The sequence below is a fragment of the Callospermophilus lateralis genome, chromosome 16 (assembly GCF_048772815.1).
Source record: "Callospermophilus lateralis isolate mCalLat2 chromosome 16, mCalLat2.hap1, whole genome shotgun sequence".
NCBI classification, from domain to species: Eukaryota; Metazoa; Chordata; class Mammalia; order Rodentia; family Sciuridae; genus Callospermophilus; species Callospermophilus lateralis.
The window spans coordinates 19360196-19376247 of NC_135320.1; the positions used below are offsets into that span (position 1 = coordinate 19360196).

The following is a 16052-nucleotide window of genomic DNA, read 5'->3' on the forward strand; positions in this document are numbered from 1 at the left end:
ACAACCCGGCCAAGGCGGTGCTATGTCGGGGAGTGAGACTGTACTGGCATAGTTCCATCATAACTACATCACTTAGTAGGTTCTTTTTTTTCCCTTTGTTTGTTTCTTTATTTTTTTCTTTTTACATATAAGAAGTAATTTGATGTGTTCAAAAATGGGGTACCTGGTTAGTCAGGGGCTGGGATGGTGCGTTCGCCCTGTGAATTCTGCTAAGGTACCTCTTCTGAGTTGCTCTTTGTCTGTCTATTAGAATGCCTTTCCAGGATTTAATCAGGATTAGTTGTGAAAGACTGGAAAGCACTTTGTTAAAAAAAAAAAAGAAGGAGGAGGAGGAGGAAGAGGAAGAAAGAGAGAGAAGGAAGAAAAGAAGAGAGAAAGAAAGAGAAAAAGAAAGAAAGAAAGAAAGAAAGAAAGAAAGAAAGAAAGAAAGAAAGAAAGAATGAAAGAAATGAACTTCATGTAAAATTCCATCTTTGGAAGGAGCATAATCCAGCCTGCCTGAAAGGGAAGGAGTAGCCCTCGAAGAAGCCAATAACCTGCCCCTGAGAATTTTTTTTTCCCTCTTTCTATCACAAATACTTGCTCAGTGAGACATTGCTATCTCTCAAAAAAAAAAAAAAAAAAAAAAAAAAAAAAAGCCCAATGCTGGTGAGGACGTGGGAAGACCAACATGCAAATAGGTATAGCTACTGCAGGAAGCCTTTAGATAGTTTCTTGTAAAACTCAACAGATGTCTCTGTCACAATCAAGGAATTCCACTCGTAGGTGCTTATGCAAGAGAAGTGAAAATGGATGTCCACAAAAGAACATGTACAATTCTGTATATAGCAGCCTTAGTCATTCTATTAAAAAAAGAAAGAAAGAAAGAAAAGAACTGTGGAACTATCCAAAATTTTCTTGGTCGGAAAATTGCTTAATTAAAAAAAAAAAAAAAAAAAACCTGCTCAATGAATTTTGACATTCCAATAAAATGAAATACTATGACTCAGCTACAAAAAGAGGTGCTGCTCTATGCAACAACTGGTTTCCTCTCAAAAACATTACATTCAGCAAAAATAATTCAGACAGCAAAGGCTATAGCTTGTGTGAAGTTCAAGGATGGGGGCCAGTGGGGGAGGTGACTTAGAAGGGGGCACAGTGGGAACATGAGAAGATAGGAATGAGGGTCTTATTTTGGAAGATGGTTATATGCCGGGGGTACATCTATCCAAACTAATTTCAGGGAGAGTTAAGTTCTGTGCTTTTCACTGTATGTACATTTTGGAGGGTTAAAAAAAAAATCAATTTTTAGAATTTTTTTTCATTGTGGTAAACATAGAATTTACCATTTTAACCATTTTTAAGTGTGTGTTTCTGTAGCATTACATGCAGCCACATTACCACCACCTGTGTCCAGAACAGTCTATCAATATTGCCTCAGTGGGAAAAAAAAAAAAAAAATGACTAAGAATAATGTCAGATGAGGAGATCCAGTTAGCCTGGAACTGAGAGGCTAATCTTGTGCTTCCATTAGGCTGATTCTGACATTTGGCTGTCTGCTTTGATCTGTGGCCCAGAGTGTGTTGATGTACCTCTGTGGTTGCACATGCTGTGTCTCATTAGTGTTCCCTTCAGTTTACCTCTTTCTCTTGCTGTTCCCTGAGCTCTTGAGGGAGGAAGGTGGACACCGTCTTGCGCATCCTCCTGTCCCTGGCTCTTGGTGTGAGGAAGGGGTTCTGAGAAGCATGCTGAATGTCAGATGACCCCAACAGCAGAAGTTGACTTGCTGTATTTCCAAGGTTTCCCTAGAGAAGGTTGAGTGCCCGTGTTTTGCACAATTACCTGTCTGAAATGGCTTGACACACTCTGAGAATTTGGAGTCCTGAAATCGGAGCATTTAGTATAACATTTCTGGAACTGTTGGCTTCTGTATATCATATTGGCTCTGTCTCCCTACCCCCCACCCCATACTTCTTTCAGGACTCAGCTTATGAGATCCAACACAAAAAATCACTACCTATAATCTTCCCTTCCTCCTGTTCCTGATGGCTTCCTGCCCTGTCTGAAAACTGTCCATCTAAATAACATCAAGGGCTGGATGACCACTGCAAAGTTTTTTTTATTCTCTTAGCTTATAAGAGTTGAAACTAAAACTTCAATTTTTACTTCTTTAGAGGTTCCAACATTTCCCAGAAAAATAGGAGGATTATAAATCCTGGATTATTGCATGCTGCTCAAGGACCCGGTCACATGGGTTTTTAGCTGTGCAGTGGTGATTCACAGGCAACTCCTTACCTCTTAAGCCTGAAAGCCAAAAATAGTGTTACACATGATAAGGGCTACCATTCCCTGTCAGCTAAGCTGTTTATACCTTATAATTGTAGGTTCCAAGTCAGACATAATTTTCAATATATGTTCAGCATTTTATCCTTGGTCTTTATTTTATTTTTACTTCTTTTCTTCACAATAAAGCTATCAGTTTAAGTTTAAAAAGTGTTTTGCTTAAGACAAATGGGCCCCTGCTTTCAGCTCATTTGTGATTTTTAGCTTGTTGCAGTTGAATTAGGTTTATGGCACCTCTGCATTCATACCAACACCTTGGTTTTTGGCTTTCTACTAGGTTTTTCAAATTGCAAGGTTAAAATACAATGAAGCAGTGCTCGCTTTGGCAGCACATTTACTAAAATTGGAATGATACAGAGTAGATTAGCATGGTTCCCGTGCAAGGATGACACCCAAATTCATGAAGCGTTCCATATTTAGAAAAAAAAAATACAATGAAGTAGGGCCTGGGGTTGTGGCTCAGTGGTAGAGTGTCCATTTCGCATGTGTGAGGCACTGGGTTCCATCCTCACCACCACATAAAAATTATTTTAAATAAAATAAAGGTTTTGTGTGCATCTACAACTAAAAACATATTTTTTTAAAATGCAATGAAACACTCAAGTACTTAATTGCATCATCTATCACTTCTGCACAGACTTGAGATGAGGCTTCTGATGATTTGGAACTCTTAGGAATGGCAGCACCACTGGGCAACGGGTAGAAATTTGCATTCACTGCTTGGTGGAACTAAGTCTGAATTTGGTGCAGGAAAGATTCTTTAGGGGTGTCAACAGATTATTTTAAAAATTAGGCATGCAAAGGGGAAGAATGTTTAGAATTTCAAGAAATCCGACTTTACAGATGGGAAACTTAGTTATTTATTTGTCAGCCAATAGATGATATTGAGAAGTTCTGTGTTCTCTGGAACAAGAGTCACTACTCTGCAGTGCATGCACTGCCAGTGGCAATGCAAAGACAATATACGAATAAATACTCAGGCTAGATTAAAGTGTCTGAGGAATAAAGTGGGCAAAGGAATAGAGGGCATGTGCGTATTGGGAGGCTACTTAACTTGACTGGTAGTGGGGGCTTTGAACTGTGATCTCAAAGAGGAGGAAAGGGTTCTAGACCAAGGACACAGCAAGATCCTAAAGAGGACTAAAAGCTTGGACATCTTTAGAGAAGAAAGGAAGGTTTGTGGCTGAGGTCAGAGGGTGAGAAAAGTTGGAGACGTAAGCAGGGCCCTTGCCATCCTCTCTCACCCTCTCCATCCAAAGACCCTGATGGCTTTGATAAAGAACTTGAATCTTATTCCAAATTCTGAAGAAAGCCATGAGGGGTTTTATTTAATTAATTTACTTATTTTTTGCAGTACTGAGAATTGAACCCAGAGCCTCAGGCAGGCTGGGCAAGTAAATGCTCTACCACTAAGCTACATCTTCAGCCCTTGGGAGAGAGTTTTCATTAGTAGAGGTTCAGACATGCAGGGAATGTGGGAGCATCTGTCAGATTTAGCGAATAAAAATACAGGCAGCCAGGTTAAACTTAAGTTGTAAGCAACAGATTCCTTTTAGTATAATTAACTATGTCTCATGAAATTTTGGGGATGTATATACTGCAAAATGATTTGCTGTTTATGTGAAATTCCAGCATATCTGTGTGTCCTATATTTATCTGACAATCCTCCCTGCATGAGCAGTTGGGCAGCAGAGTTGAGGAGGGGTCAGTCTGGGGTTTAGTTTTGTATGTGCATTGAATGACTTTTCTGATCAGTTGGTTTTGGGGAGAAGAGAAATCAAGGAAGATTCCTGGATTTTAAACCTCAGCAGTTAGTGATGCCTTCCATTGAGAACGAGGAAATGGGAGGGAGTGGATGTGAGTGTGTTGTGATATGGACAGGTCTGATGTCAGAGGTATAGATGTCCAAGTGGAGATTTGGAAGTTTGATTCTTCATAGTCTGATCCATTTCTATTGACCTCTTCTAGTAGTCTTCTCTCTTCTTCTACTAGTGTTTTCTGATGTCAGAGGTATAGATGTCCAAGTGGAGATTTGGAAGTTTGATTCTTCATAGTCTGATCCATTTCTATTGACCTCTTCTAGTAGTCTTCTCTCTTCTTCTACTAGTGTTTTCCTGGAAGGAGAGGTGGAATTCAGAGCACAGGGTGTCGGGGGCAAACACCTTCTAAACAGACATTCAAACCCAGCAAAGCTGCTGTTTGGGAGAGAAATGGTGGTTAAAATAAATATACTTCAAAGAAGTTGGACTAAAAAGTATTTTGGTGTATCACAGATTTCCCTGTGTGTTGTCTTTTTTGTAATATATCTTTAAGGATAAATTGCTGAACACAAGGTACAAAATTTTTGCAATGAAGTGATTATGCAGGCAGTCAAAGAAAGAAGAGAAATTAGTCTCAAAATTAGTGACAACATTTACAAAATCCAGCACAAGTAGACCTCACCAGGCCTGCACTTAAGTATTTTTTAAAATTTTAACCCAAATAAAAAATTCTTTCATTATGAAGGGGAAAAACCCAGGTGCATATAAGCACAGTTGAAATATTGCATCCCCTGATTGAAAGAGAGATCTTTTTAAAAAGTGTACTACAGATATTATAATTTCTCTTTAAACAGCCTTGTGTAAAATATCTATTCACCTTGACTTTGTTCTTATATAGTAATGAAATTCCATAATTAGATCTATACCTTGTATCACCAGCATTTAACCACCAGAAGGACAGACGATGCTACTTCTTAGACATTGCATAGCATGTGATAGAGTTAGTGGAAGATCTGCCTGTGGGAGCCACTTCATTAGATAAAGATAAATATTTTGATTACAGAGGTTTTATGGATGTAAAATTGACCCAAATCCAGATAATGTTTTACAAAAATCAAAACTAGACACGTTCCATGTTGTTTTTCTTTTTCTGTACCCCCTTCATTAGAAACTTGTTAACAAGGGGTTTTGGTGCACAATTCACATTAAGCTATAAGTGGTTAATAAAATTTGTCATGTTGCTGTTTTTCCTTAGGAGACAAAGTGTCCTCTAAGTCAAGTTCATATAAGAATTACCTGTAGATGGTGGGGGTGTAGTGTAGCTCAGTGGTAGAACACTCGTCTAGCATGTGTGAGGCCTTGGGTTCGATCCCCAGCACCCCCAAAACAAGCAAACAAAACAAAAACAAAAATACACATACAGTGTATATATATATATATATATATATATATATATATATATATATATATATATATATATATAAAAGTAAAATTACACATACATATGAACTATCTGTAATCCTTGCTATAAACAAATGGGTTGTGGCTCAACGATAGAGCTCTCACCTAGCATGTGCAAGACCCTGGGTTCTATCCTCAGCACCACATAAAAATAAAAATAAATAAAATAAAGTACCGTGTTCAACTACAACTAAAAAATAAATATTAAAAAAAAATGCAAATACCTACAACTCCCATATGGGGTTCAGTTCAGGATACTGCCTTGTGTAGGGCCCAAGAATCTTTATTTGTAATGTACTTCCTGGCCATTCTTGCAAAGTGGCAAATATGGATAACCCTGGCTTGAGCAAAAGGATTCAAGCTGTCAATTGTTGGATCTCATCTCTATTAAAGATATGAGTGAAGACGACTTTAGAGGGGCTAGAGGAGAAATAATTGCACAAAAATCATTTTACTCATGAAATAATACATCAAGGTGTATGGAGGGGCTGGGGTGTGTCTTGGGCAGCAAGACACTAAGTGAATACAGACCAGTCAACCATCCTAAATAAGCAGGAATTCGGGAGAAGGCATCTGTAATGTCACCTGGGGACTCAGGACAGTTTTCAGAGAGGATGTGGCTTGTGTCGTGGGTCATTTGAAGGAAAAAGGAGGTTGTTTATATGGGGGGGGGGTATTCCAGGAAGTGAGCAGGTGTCACAGCACAGTCTATGAAAGACCGTAGAGTCCTAGGTTTCTTTTTTATTTATTGATTTTTTATTAAAAAATAAATGGCAGCGAAATGCATTACAATTCTCATTACATGTATACAGTACAATTTTTCATATCTCTGGTTGTATATAAAGTGTGTTGACACCAATTCATGTCTTCATACATGTTCTTTGGATAGAGTCCTGGGTTTCCATGTGGCCTCTTTCTAGCATGGGGTGGAAGGACATGAGTAGCTTACAAATGAGCAGGAAGATAGGCTGCGATGGAGGAGTTACATGCTAGGCTCTTTTGATGGAGCAGCAGGCAATAAGAGCGACAAGTCTGTAGTTGTTTGGGGAAGATAACTGGAATAGCAGTGAGAGGGCGGAGAATGGGGCAGGGCTTGTGGGTGGAGAAAGAGAAGGATAATGGGGAAACAAGAGAAAGGAACACCAGGTCGAAGAGTTTGGGGTACAGCTCTGCTGAGGTGTCAGGTATGGCAGGGTCCTCAGGTAAGCCTATGGAAGGAGAATTGACACCCAGGAATGGATCCCGAGAGGAACCAGGGTATAAGAGGAGGCCAGTCCTGCTGTTCCCCAGAAGCATTTTATGATTTGATATGACATATGCAGAGATGAGATGTTTTTTTTTTCTGGGCCTTGATTATATAGATAGATAGATAGAGAAAATTATTTACTATATATTTCAAAACCTAGAAGAAAGGATTCTGAATGTTTTTATCATAAAGAACTAATAAACAAATGTTGGAGGATATAGGTATGTTGAACCTGATTTAAACAGTATATAATGTATTGAAACATAGTGTGGCTTTTTTATGTGTTTTACACATCAGTTAAATAAAGAAAAAAAAGAAATATACTAAGACAACCTTCATACTTTAGAGTGTAAATGTGTGGTGAAGGTGCCAGTGGAAGAAGGAAATAAGAAAATGTTCTAATTGGCTAATGTTGAGAAGTGTTGGTTCCTTCTGTGCTCAGAGAGGCCCCAGGCAGGGGATCAGGCCTGGTTAAATCACAAGCCCCTTCCGCCATCTGTATGTGCTCCATGACTTGTTCAGTAGAGATCAGGGAGGAATCTTAGGTGGGAATCCAGACTGCGGGATCACTTTGTTGATTGAGTTCCTTCTACCTCGGTGTCCACCAGCCTCCCTCTTTCCTTCCTCTTATGAGAAAACACTATTTTAGAACCCAATCCTCTAGATTTACCTGCTTCGTAAAAGAAGGCAGGCCAAACGAGTTACCATTCTTTTAACTCCTTGCTTCCCCTGTTCATTTTACTTATAACAGTGGAGCCAAGCTCCACGCAGATGTTAGAAAAGGTGTACAGTTCTAGTGGGTTTGTTTCAAATGGGAGTCAGGGTTGGCTAACCTTGAAATTGGCTCTCAGCCATCTGTTTGTGTGCCTGGGTTTCACCTGCTTTGAATCAGGATGATATCGTCATATCCAATTAGACTGGGGGAGTACAAATGGTTTTGTTAATTAGATGAAAAAGTGACCTTTTATAATACTTATCCGATTAGCCATGGGTTCAAGGCTGTACTCTGCAAAAGCCTTATTGCTCCCTGTCCTTCCTTTTGGAAATCTGTCTTCCTGCTTCATCTCCATCATGCTGTATGCAGCTGCCCCGTCTTTCTGGCATTTTGGAACTGGGAGCTGCTTGCCTTTCCTACTGCTGTTCTTCTGTGTTTCTTTGCCTGATGTGTTGTGAATATTCACACTGCATTTACAGCTATCATGTCTCTGCTCGCTGGGTTTAATTATATTATCTACGGTTTGTTTAAATCTATTGAGTTTTTTTGGAAGTAGATACTACTGTGAAATTAGAAGCAAAGAAGAAGATGTCTTTGAGATCCTGGACTAAGATCTTAAAGGCTGGAATTCTTTTTTTTTTTTTCTTCCACTTTGCTATGTCTGAGCCACAGCACCTTGAACATTACTCTCTTGTCTGTAAACTGAGGAGGCTAGAACTTGAACTTCAGCGGTCTCAGAATCCCCTGGAGGGTTTGCTCAAACACAGATTGCTGGCTCCATCCCCAGGGAGCCTGATTCTGAGGGGCAGCCTGAGAATCTGCATTTCTAACATGTTCCCAAGAGATGCCGATTTGCTAGTCAAAAATGACTCGGTTGGAGTCTTTAATTGCTCCTAAATATTGATTTTTACCTTCTTCTGTTAGGCATCAAGGGAGGACTTACTGAAACATTTCTATCATGGAGTTGGTCTTTCCATTTCTTCCCTCATCAGGTGTACCTATCTGTAATATTTCTCTTGCTCTCGCAACCTTTTTGCAGTCTCACTGTCATGATTCTGTTTTTCTGCTCCGACAGCCCATCCTACCCACTCAGAAGTCCTCTACCTGTTAGCACACAAAGGCAGTATCATGGGCTGTTCACAGGGTGGAGCCATTCTGGGATGAACAGCAGTGGACGTGGGTCCTCCTTTCAATTGTGCAGCCTGAAGTGTTGTCTCTTATTTTAATTTTTGCAACACTCTCTGAAGAACAAATGGTGCTTACCCAAGAATGTGCATCTGACTCTGGCTCATTCCTCCACCCTCAGTCTTGTTGGGAAAGTAGTTTTGTCTTCTTAAGCCTCAATTGTCTCATATGTTCAATGGGTGTAAAAATAGCATCTAAACACTTGGTTCAAGGATTGAATGAAGCAGTCGTATAAAGTGCTTAACATAACATCAGATACGTGTTAAAATAATATTATCAACTACTCTCACTGGCACTGTTTGAATTGCAAAACAAAGTCAGAGATGTTGATAACAATATACCCTAATAAACTGTGTGCCAGGATTTTCAATTACAGTTCACTTTCACTGTTAAATGGGAAAAAGAACATATACCTGCTTCTTACACAAGTCCAGTAAAACTTATCTTAATATTAACTAAATTTTCTCCACTTAAAAAGAATAAGAAAGACTGGACATATAGTTCAGTGGCAGAGTATTTGCCTAACATGTACAAAGCCCTGGGTTCCATTTTTAGTATTGGGGGCAAAAAGGCATTTATGGATAAAAAAAGAACAGAGATTATGATCTCTAAACTAAAGAAATGAATATTGAGTTAACACATTCTTACTCCACATCATGAACTCTAAGACATGAGTATTTTTACATTTTAATACCTCTAAACTCACAGTTAATGATACCTTAATATTTTAAAAGGTAGTCATACTTTTTCTTTTTAAAAAGTGGTATATAAAATAATAGCATAAAAAACAGTGGTTCAAAGCCAGGCGCAGTGGCACATGTCTGTAATCCCAGCAGCTCAGGAGGCTAAGGCAGGAGGATCACCAGTTCAAAGCCAGCCTCAGCAAAAGTGAGGCCCTAAGCAACTCAGTGAGACTCTGTCAATAAATAAAATACAAAATCGTGCTCGGGATGTGGCTCAGTGATTGAACTCCCCTGACTTCATTCCTTGGTACTGCCCCCACCCTGGAAAAAAAAAAAAAAACAGTTGTTCAGTAAAATATAGAACTTTGAGTAAGTCAGTTTGGTAATGCTACTTTATAGTAAATTATCTCTTGTGATAGTCTCATTTGTTAACTAAGTCTTCAGAAAAGAAATTTTACCGAGTTGATCACTGGTGAAAAAAGTAATATTCATTGGTTTTGAAGAAACTCATTTTATGTTTTTTTTTTTTTTTTTTTTTGAGGAGAAAGAAAATTGAATGTGTTCAGTGTTAACATTTCTAATGTCAGTCAGTTGGAACTGTTTTCCATTGCAAACTATTAAATAGCTCTATTTTCTAACTTAGAAGTAGTATTTCTGAGGCGAAACCTTCTACTTCTGGACTTTGTCAGATTATGGACTTTGGGTAATTCTAAAAGATCACCCCTGATCTCTGAACATGATCATGCTCCAGAGGGGTGTGTGCGGATGTAGATCAGCAACACCATAAGGACAGTTATTTGCATCTGAGAGCAGCTCTGTGGTCTGGGATGCTGGGAGGGTTGTTCTGGGTGGGTATCCTGTCTTTGACAATGATTCCTGAGTGCCAGATGTGAAGGAAGATATAAATCGCTCGTCATGTGCCGAATTTCACAATAGTTCTCCCACCCCCTCCACTGGGCCACCAGTACAGTCTGACCTCTGTCTGGCTCCCATCCTAGAGGGGTGTGTGGGAATGGTGACGTGGCTTTTTATTGCTATGCACCGTACTGAAATGTCACCTTAGGTTGAGTGTGTGTGCTGTGGTTTGGGTATGGTTTGAGAGTATCCACCAAAGCTTCCCATGTTGCAATTTAATCCCTACTGTGAGATATGGAGACGATTGAGGTTTAACCCCACTGTGGGGTCTTGAGGTGGGGCCTTTGGGGACTGATTAGAATTAGAGAAGGTCCTCAGGTTGGAGCTTCCATGATTGAATCCTGGTGGCTTTATAAGAAGAGGAGGGGAGACCAGAGGGTAGACATACACCCAGGTGTGCGCTATGTCTCCTGCCATGTGATGCCCTAAGCCATATGAAATACCTTCACTCTGAAAGCAAGAAGGCCACTAGCCAATGTGGTCCATTGACCTTGGGACTCCCAGGCCATGAGCCAAAATAAACCTCTTAATAAAGTGACCCAGACTCAGGTAATTCCTTATAATGATGGAAATGGACTAATATTTTGTGGGTATATCTGTGATATCAGACAGAAAAATAAAACATCAGATTTCTGTTAATTTGGGGGTGATGATTGAAGTCAGAGCATTCTTTCACAACTTGTTTTTCAAAGATTTTTATATCCTGTGTACATACCAATAATATGTTGTTCAAACTCATGGAGTGGAGAGAGGGGAGAAGAGAAAACAGTGCAAACGAGCTGCTACAGGGACTGAAAAGAAAGAAGAATGAAGTTTTCTAAATACCTGCATACAGGAGTCCTCCATGAGCATGGAGTTTTGAATAGACTCAGCACCTGTCTTGTAGGTATTTCCTCCTCTGGTTGTTAATCTTGTGATATGTCCAAGAAGTGAGAATGATCGCAGATGCAGAGATACATAGAATTTGAACTGGAAGAAATGGGTATTTGCTTGACCAATTTGTTTTACAAGGGAGGAGGAGATAATAGGCCCTAAGAAAGCGAAAGGATGTGTTTAAGATGCTTCCTGGTAGATGGTGTGACAGATTTCTCCTGACTTCCCAATCTGTTTGCCAAATATGATTACATAAATGAAAACTAAATGACGTGCTGTACCAGTAGACATTCTTTGGGTTTCTACGGAAACCTCCTCTTACTGGCGTCAGCAAAAAATGAGGAATTTATTGGAAGGAAGCTGAGGTATTGCACACAATTGCACAAAACTGAAGGAAGAGCTGACCAGGCAAGACTGCAATGGGAAGGAACCCGGGGTGGGGGTGGGAGGTCATGGCAGCAGTAGCTCATGAATCTGAACTCAGACTATTCATCACTCCCTATTTCTCTGATCCAAATAGGAGACTCTGCTCTTTCCTCCCACAGAGGCTTCAGCGGAAGCAAGATGTGCTTATACTGGCCTCCTGGACCCACCACCTCACCTCATTCTCTCTTGTTACTCTGCTTCTATTTCTTTATTGCCCTCCTTACCATGGAAAAAATCTATGTTCACTTGCATCTCCGTGAATATCTAAAAACACAAAGGCTAAGACCTAACCCCCAGAGATTCTGATTATACTGGTCTGAAGTGGGACAGGGGTGTGTGCGTTTATCTCAAAAGTCCCTGTGTTGTTCAGTTGTGTAGCCAATGGTAAGAATTCTGGCCTTCTGCATTGATGGGAAAATTACAGAATGTGTCCCGATACCCACTGCAGCTGAAAATGTGTTTGAATGAATTGAGAATGACAGATCTAGAAAGGGTTGTTCAGGAACAATAAGGCATTTGTGGGTCACCACACATGGGTGACGTTGACCAGAGTACTCCCAGGCTGAGAGTTTGGTAGGTGCTCTGAATATTTTATCTCAGTTTATCCTAACTATGGCCTTGTGGGTTAGGTAAGCAATATCCTCATTTTCCAAATGTGTCAACTGACCCTGGAGGAGAAAGTGATTTCCTAAAGTGGACCAGTAGCTTGAGATTCAAATTCAGCCCATGCCCACAGTTCTTTAACAAAGACAACCATGGGGCCAGCTGACTGTAGAGGGATTCTGACCACTGCTTCTGGGGGATGCCCACGAAGGGTTATGCCAGAGCTCTGGTGAAGACTGTCCAGCTGCATTGAGGTCAAAATTGGGGTAGGTGGATCTCCACAGCACAAATGATGTCAGTCAGACATTCCTGACTGCAAAGACTGCTATGTGTCGGGATGTAGTGCTAAGGGAGTAAGAATATTTAGCAGAAGTGATAGGAGAGAAAGAGGATCTCTGCTATTGCAAGAAAAGCAGAACTTACTTCCCCACAGGGAAAATTAGGGGAAATATGAAGAATGTAAGTGTGCAAGAGTCTGACCCCATATTTTAAAAAAAGAAAGAAAGGAGGAGGGAATGAAGTTTTTTGATTTTTTTGTCTTTTTAGGAAATTGAGATATGACTAGTGTTTGCTCTGGAGTTTAGGTGAGAAGAATAGAAAACATATAAGTACAAATGAACTGGTAATACAGTGCTTTTCCTAAAAGTAATGGAATAGATTTGGGGTGGTGTAGGTTGGTGGTCAAGTGCATGCTTAGTGTGCACAAAGTCCTGGGTTTCACCCCCAGCAAACCCTTCTGGGGAAGAAAATATCAGTGGACTAGAATAGGCTTCATTGAGAAGTCTGAAAATTCTCTCTTCTGTTAGGGCAATTTGGAAATGCACTGATTTTAACATGAAGGGGTAGGATGGACCACAGCTGTGAGTTTCTGGAAGAAAGAATCTCTAATCCTTTTGGGCTTAACCATTAGGCAAATTTAGCTTCCTGGTTTCAAAAAGAGAAAACACACCCACAAAAAGAAAAACTCAGGCCCATGGGAACAAGAAACTTCCTCCTATGAAGGCTGCTTGAAAAATCTTAATCTTCCTCCTGAGAGGCCAAGTCTCCTTCCTGCTCAGCATGAGGCAGGCTGGGGAGGCATCCAAGAGGCTATGGGGTGCTAGGGAGAGAGGATGTGCCAACCAGGTCGAGTTGCGGAACACACATTGGCTGAGGTGTGAGGCTTGGAAAATGGTTCTGTGGGTGAAAGAGGCTGCTTTGTAATTCTCCATCCACCTGGGAAAAACCAAGGGATTGTGTGGCTTTGCCCCGTGTCCCCCATTCTTTCCTTCTTTGTCCCTTCTGTTTCCATGAAACATGACTGGAAAGGTGGAAAGAGAAAAAAAAAAAAAAAACGTGAAAGCTAATTGAAAAAGAAATATCTGCAGACGAAGAACTCATTTTCCTGCCAAATGTGGTGTGGGCCGTACACGAAAACTGTGGGGCCAAATAATCATAAGGAGGGCCAAAGTTTGAGAAGATCTGAAATCTGAACTTCTTCAGTTTCAGTAAAGTGAATAGAGAGCTGGAGATGAGGAGGGGTGCATTAGAAATTTTCTGGAGTGCTGCAGTTGTTAGCGGAATCCACACTCAACAAAGGTTCTGCGGCAATTTTAGTAATTTTGTTTGTACCAGAGGTCATGGGAGGGAGCCTTTCTTCACTTAAGTATGGCAGTGTCACTCTAATCTGGCTTCCTTGTCTTATGGGAGAGGAAAGGAAATTGGTAAGTAACACATTGTTTACTTGCTTTGAGAAAAGCATTTAACATCTGCTATTTCATTTAATTCTCACAGCAGCCCTTGAAAGAGGAGCATTATCTGCATTCTACAGAGGAGGAAAATGAAGTCTGATTAAGTAACCTGCTTGATGTTTATATGGCTATTAATAAATAGAAGAACCAGGTTGGGTGCAGTTTTCCTCCTGTTCCAAAGTCCTTTGAGACTCGACTTTAAGAAAAGAAAAAAAAAATTAATTGGTAGATTTTCAGCACCAAATTTTTGAAAGCTCATAGCTTCTCAGTGAATATGGGGTGATGGTGTAATATGTCTGAAACCAAAATAGTTTTGGGAACTGATGTTTATTAATCATTTGTTATAAACATAGGAGATTGTGGCTAATACATCTATTTACAGAATTGCTGCTGACCACAAAATATAGTCCATAGAATGTCTAACTTGCTTTCATTCAGCAAATGGTGTTTGTTGCTGATTTGGTACTGTTTTAGTCAGCTTTGCATTGCTGTGACCAATATACCCAACAAGAACAAGTTAGAGGAAGAAAATTTTATTTTGGCTTGTGGTTTCAGAGGTTCAGTCCATGGTTGGTCAACTCCATAGCTCTGGGCCTGAGGTGGAGCAGAAAATTATAGCAGAAGGGTGTGGGAGAAGGAAGCTGCTCAGTTCATGAAACACAAGAAGCAGAGAGAGAGGTGAGGGAAGGAGGGGGCAAAGAGCCAGGGACAAGGTATAGTTCTTCAAGGGCACACTCCCAACCATTCATCCAAATTATTAATCCATCAAATGAATTCATCCACTGATTTGATGACAGCTCTCATAATCTAAGCATCTTATTCTGAACATTCCTGCATTGTCCAACACATGAGCTTTTGGGCCTACCTCCTATCCAAACCACATTAGGTACATGTATGTTTTGGTGGTGGAAGTGGGGTGATCTATAAAGAGGGAAAATAGATGGTATCTATCCTCCAGGAGTTTATGTCTAGTTGAGAAGAGAGAATTGTACACATGTTCACAGATAAGAGCTCTGCTTTAGTTTGTGTAAGTGTCCCTCAAAGGCCCATTTGTTAAAGGCTTGGTCAACAGCTTATAGTGCTATTGGGAGATGGTGACCAGTACATTTAGGGACATTAGGGACATGTCCTCGAAGGAGCTATTAGAACTTCTAGGCACACACACCCTTCTGTCTCTCTCATATTCTCTCTCTTTCTCTCTCTCTCTCTCTGTTCCTAGCTACTTTGAGTGAATATCTTACTTTGCCACATGCTCCTAGCCATGATATACTTGCCTTGCCACAGGCTCGAAGGAGACTGAGCCAAGAGACCTCGTACTGGATGCTCTGAAACCATGAGCCCAAATATAACTGTCTTCCTCATAAGTTGACTGTCTCAGGGATTTTTAATAGAAAGTAGACTAACAAAGCTCCATAGCAGACATAAAATCATACCATAAGATCTGTCTTGGGATTTGTGACTCAAGTCCCGGGTGAACCGTAGAGAGAAGAAATCAGAGGGAGAGAAAGAGTGAACTGTGGGGGACCAGGCAGGGCCGGGTTTGGGTTACAGTTGGGGGGACTGGTAGGACTTGCCTAAATGGGAAGAGCCTGCATGACTAGACATGAAGGCTACTGTGTTAATTAATAGAAGTATCTGTGACAGAAGTCTTAAGGACAAAGCCACACAGGTGATGGCACGGAGGGTTGGCATCAGGTGGTAAGAGACTGGAGTAGCAGGTTGACTGTTTGAGATATTCTCCTATTGGCAATGGCAGTGGTGTTTATTGAAGTATTGAAGGTGATAGTAAAATAATAATAATAATAATAATAATAATAATAATAATATCATCTAGTGATTATTGAGCATTTATCCCACTTTATTCAACAAATGTTTGTAAAAGTTTCTGAGTGTGAGCACTGTACCTTGCACTGGAAATACATGGTGTTCAAACTTGGCAAAAGTCCTTGATCTCAGGGACTTATGTTTATGTGACAGACAAGCAGATGATAAAATAGATTATTCTTCTACTACTAAGAGGGTAGTGGGTGGGAAGGGTATAGGGTAAGAAGCATCATAATCTCAAAGCCTGGATCTGTGAGTCATCATATTAACTCATCAGCTGAAAGAAAGAAGGCAGCCTTTGAAGAATTT

The 16052-nt window shown here is 40.3% G+C and overlaps 1 protein-coding gene and 1 non-coding gene across 3 annotated transcripts in view; both read left to right on the forward strand.

Moving 5' to 3' along the window:
• Positions 1-16052, forward strand: part of Lyn (LYN proto-oncogene, Src family tyrosine kinase) — a 119952-nt gene that overhangs the window by 24123 nt on the left and 79777 nt on the right. The window lies entirely within an intron of this gene.
• Positions 2636-2742, forward strand: LOC143382430 (U6 spliceosomal RNA). Its single transcript, XR_013088984.1, has one exon. It is a non-coding gene; the product is annotated as a U6 spliceosomal RNA (small nuclear RNA).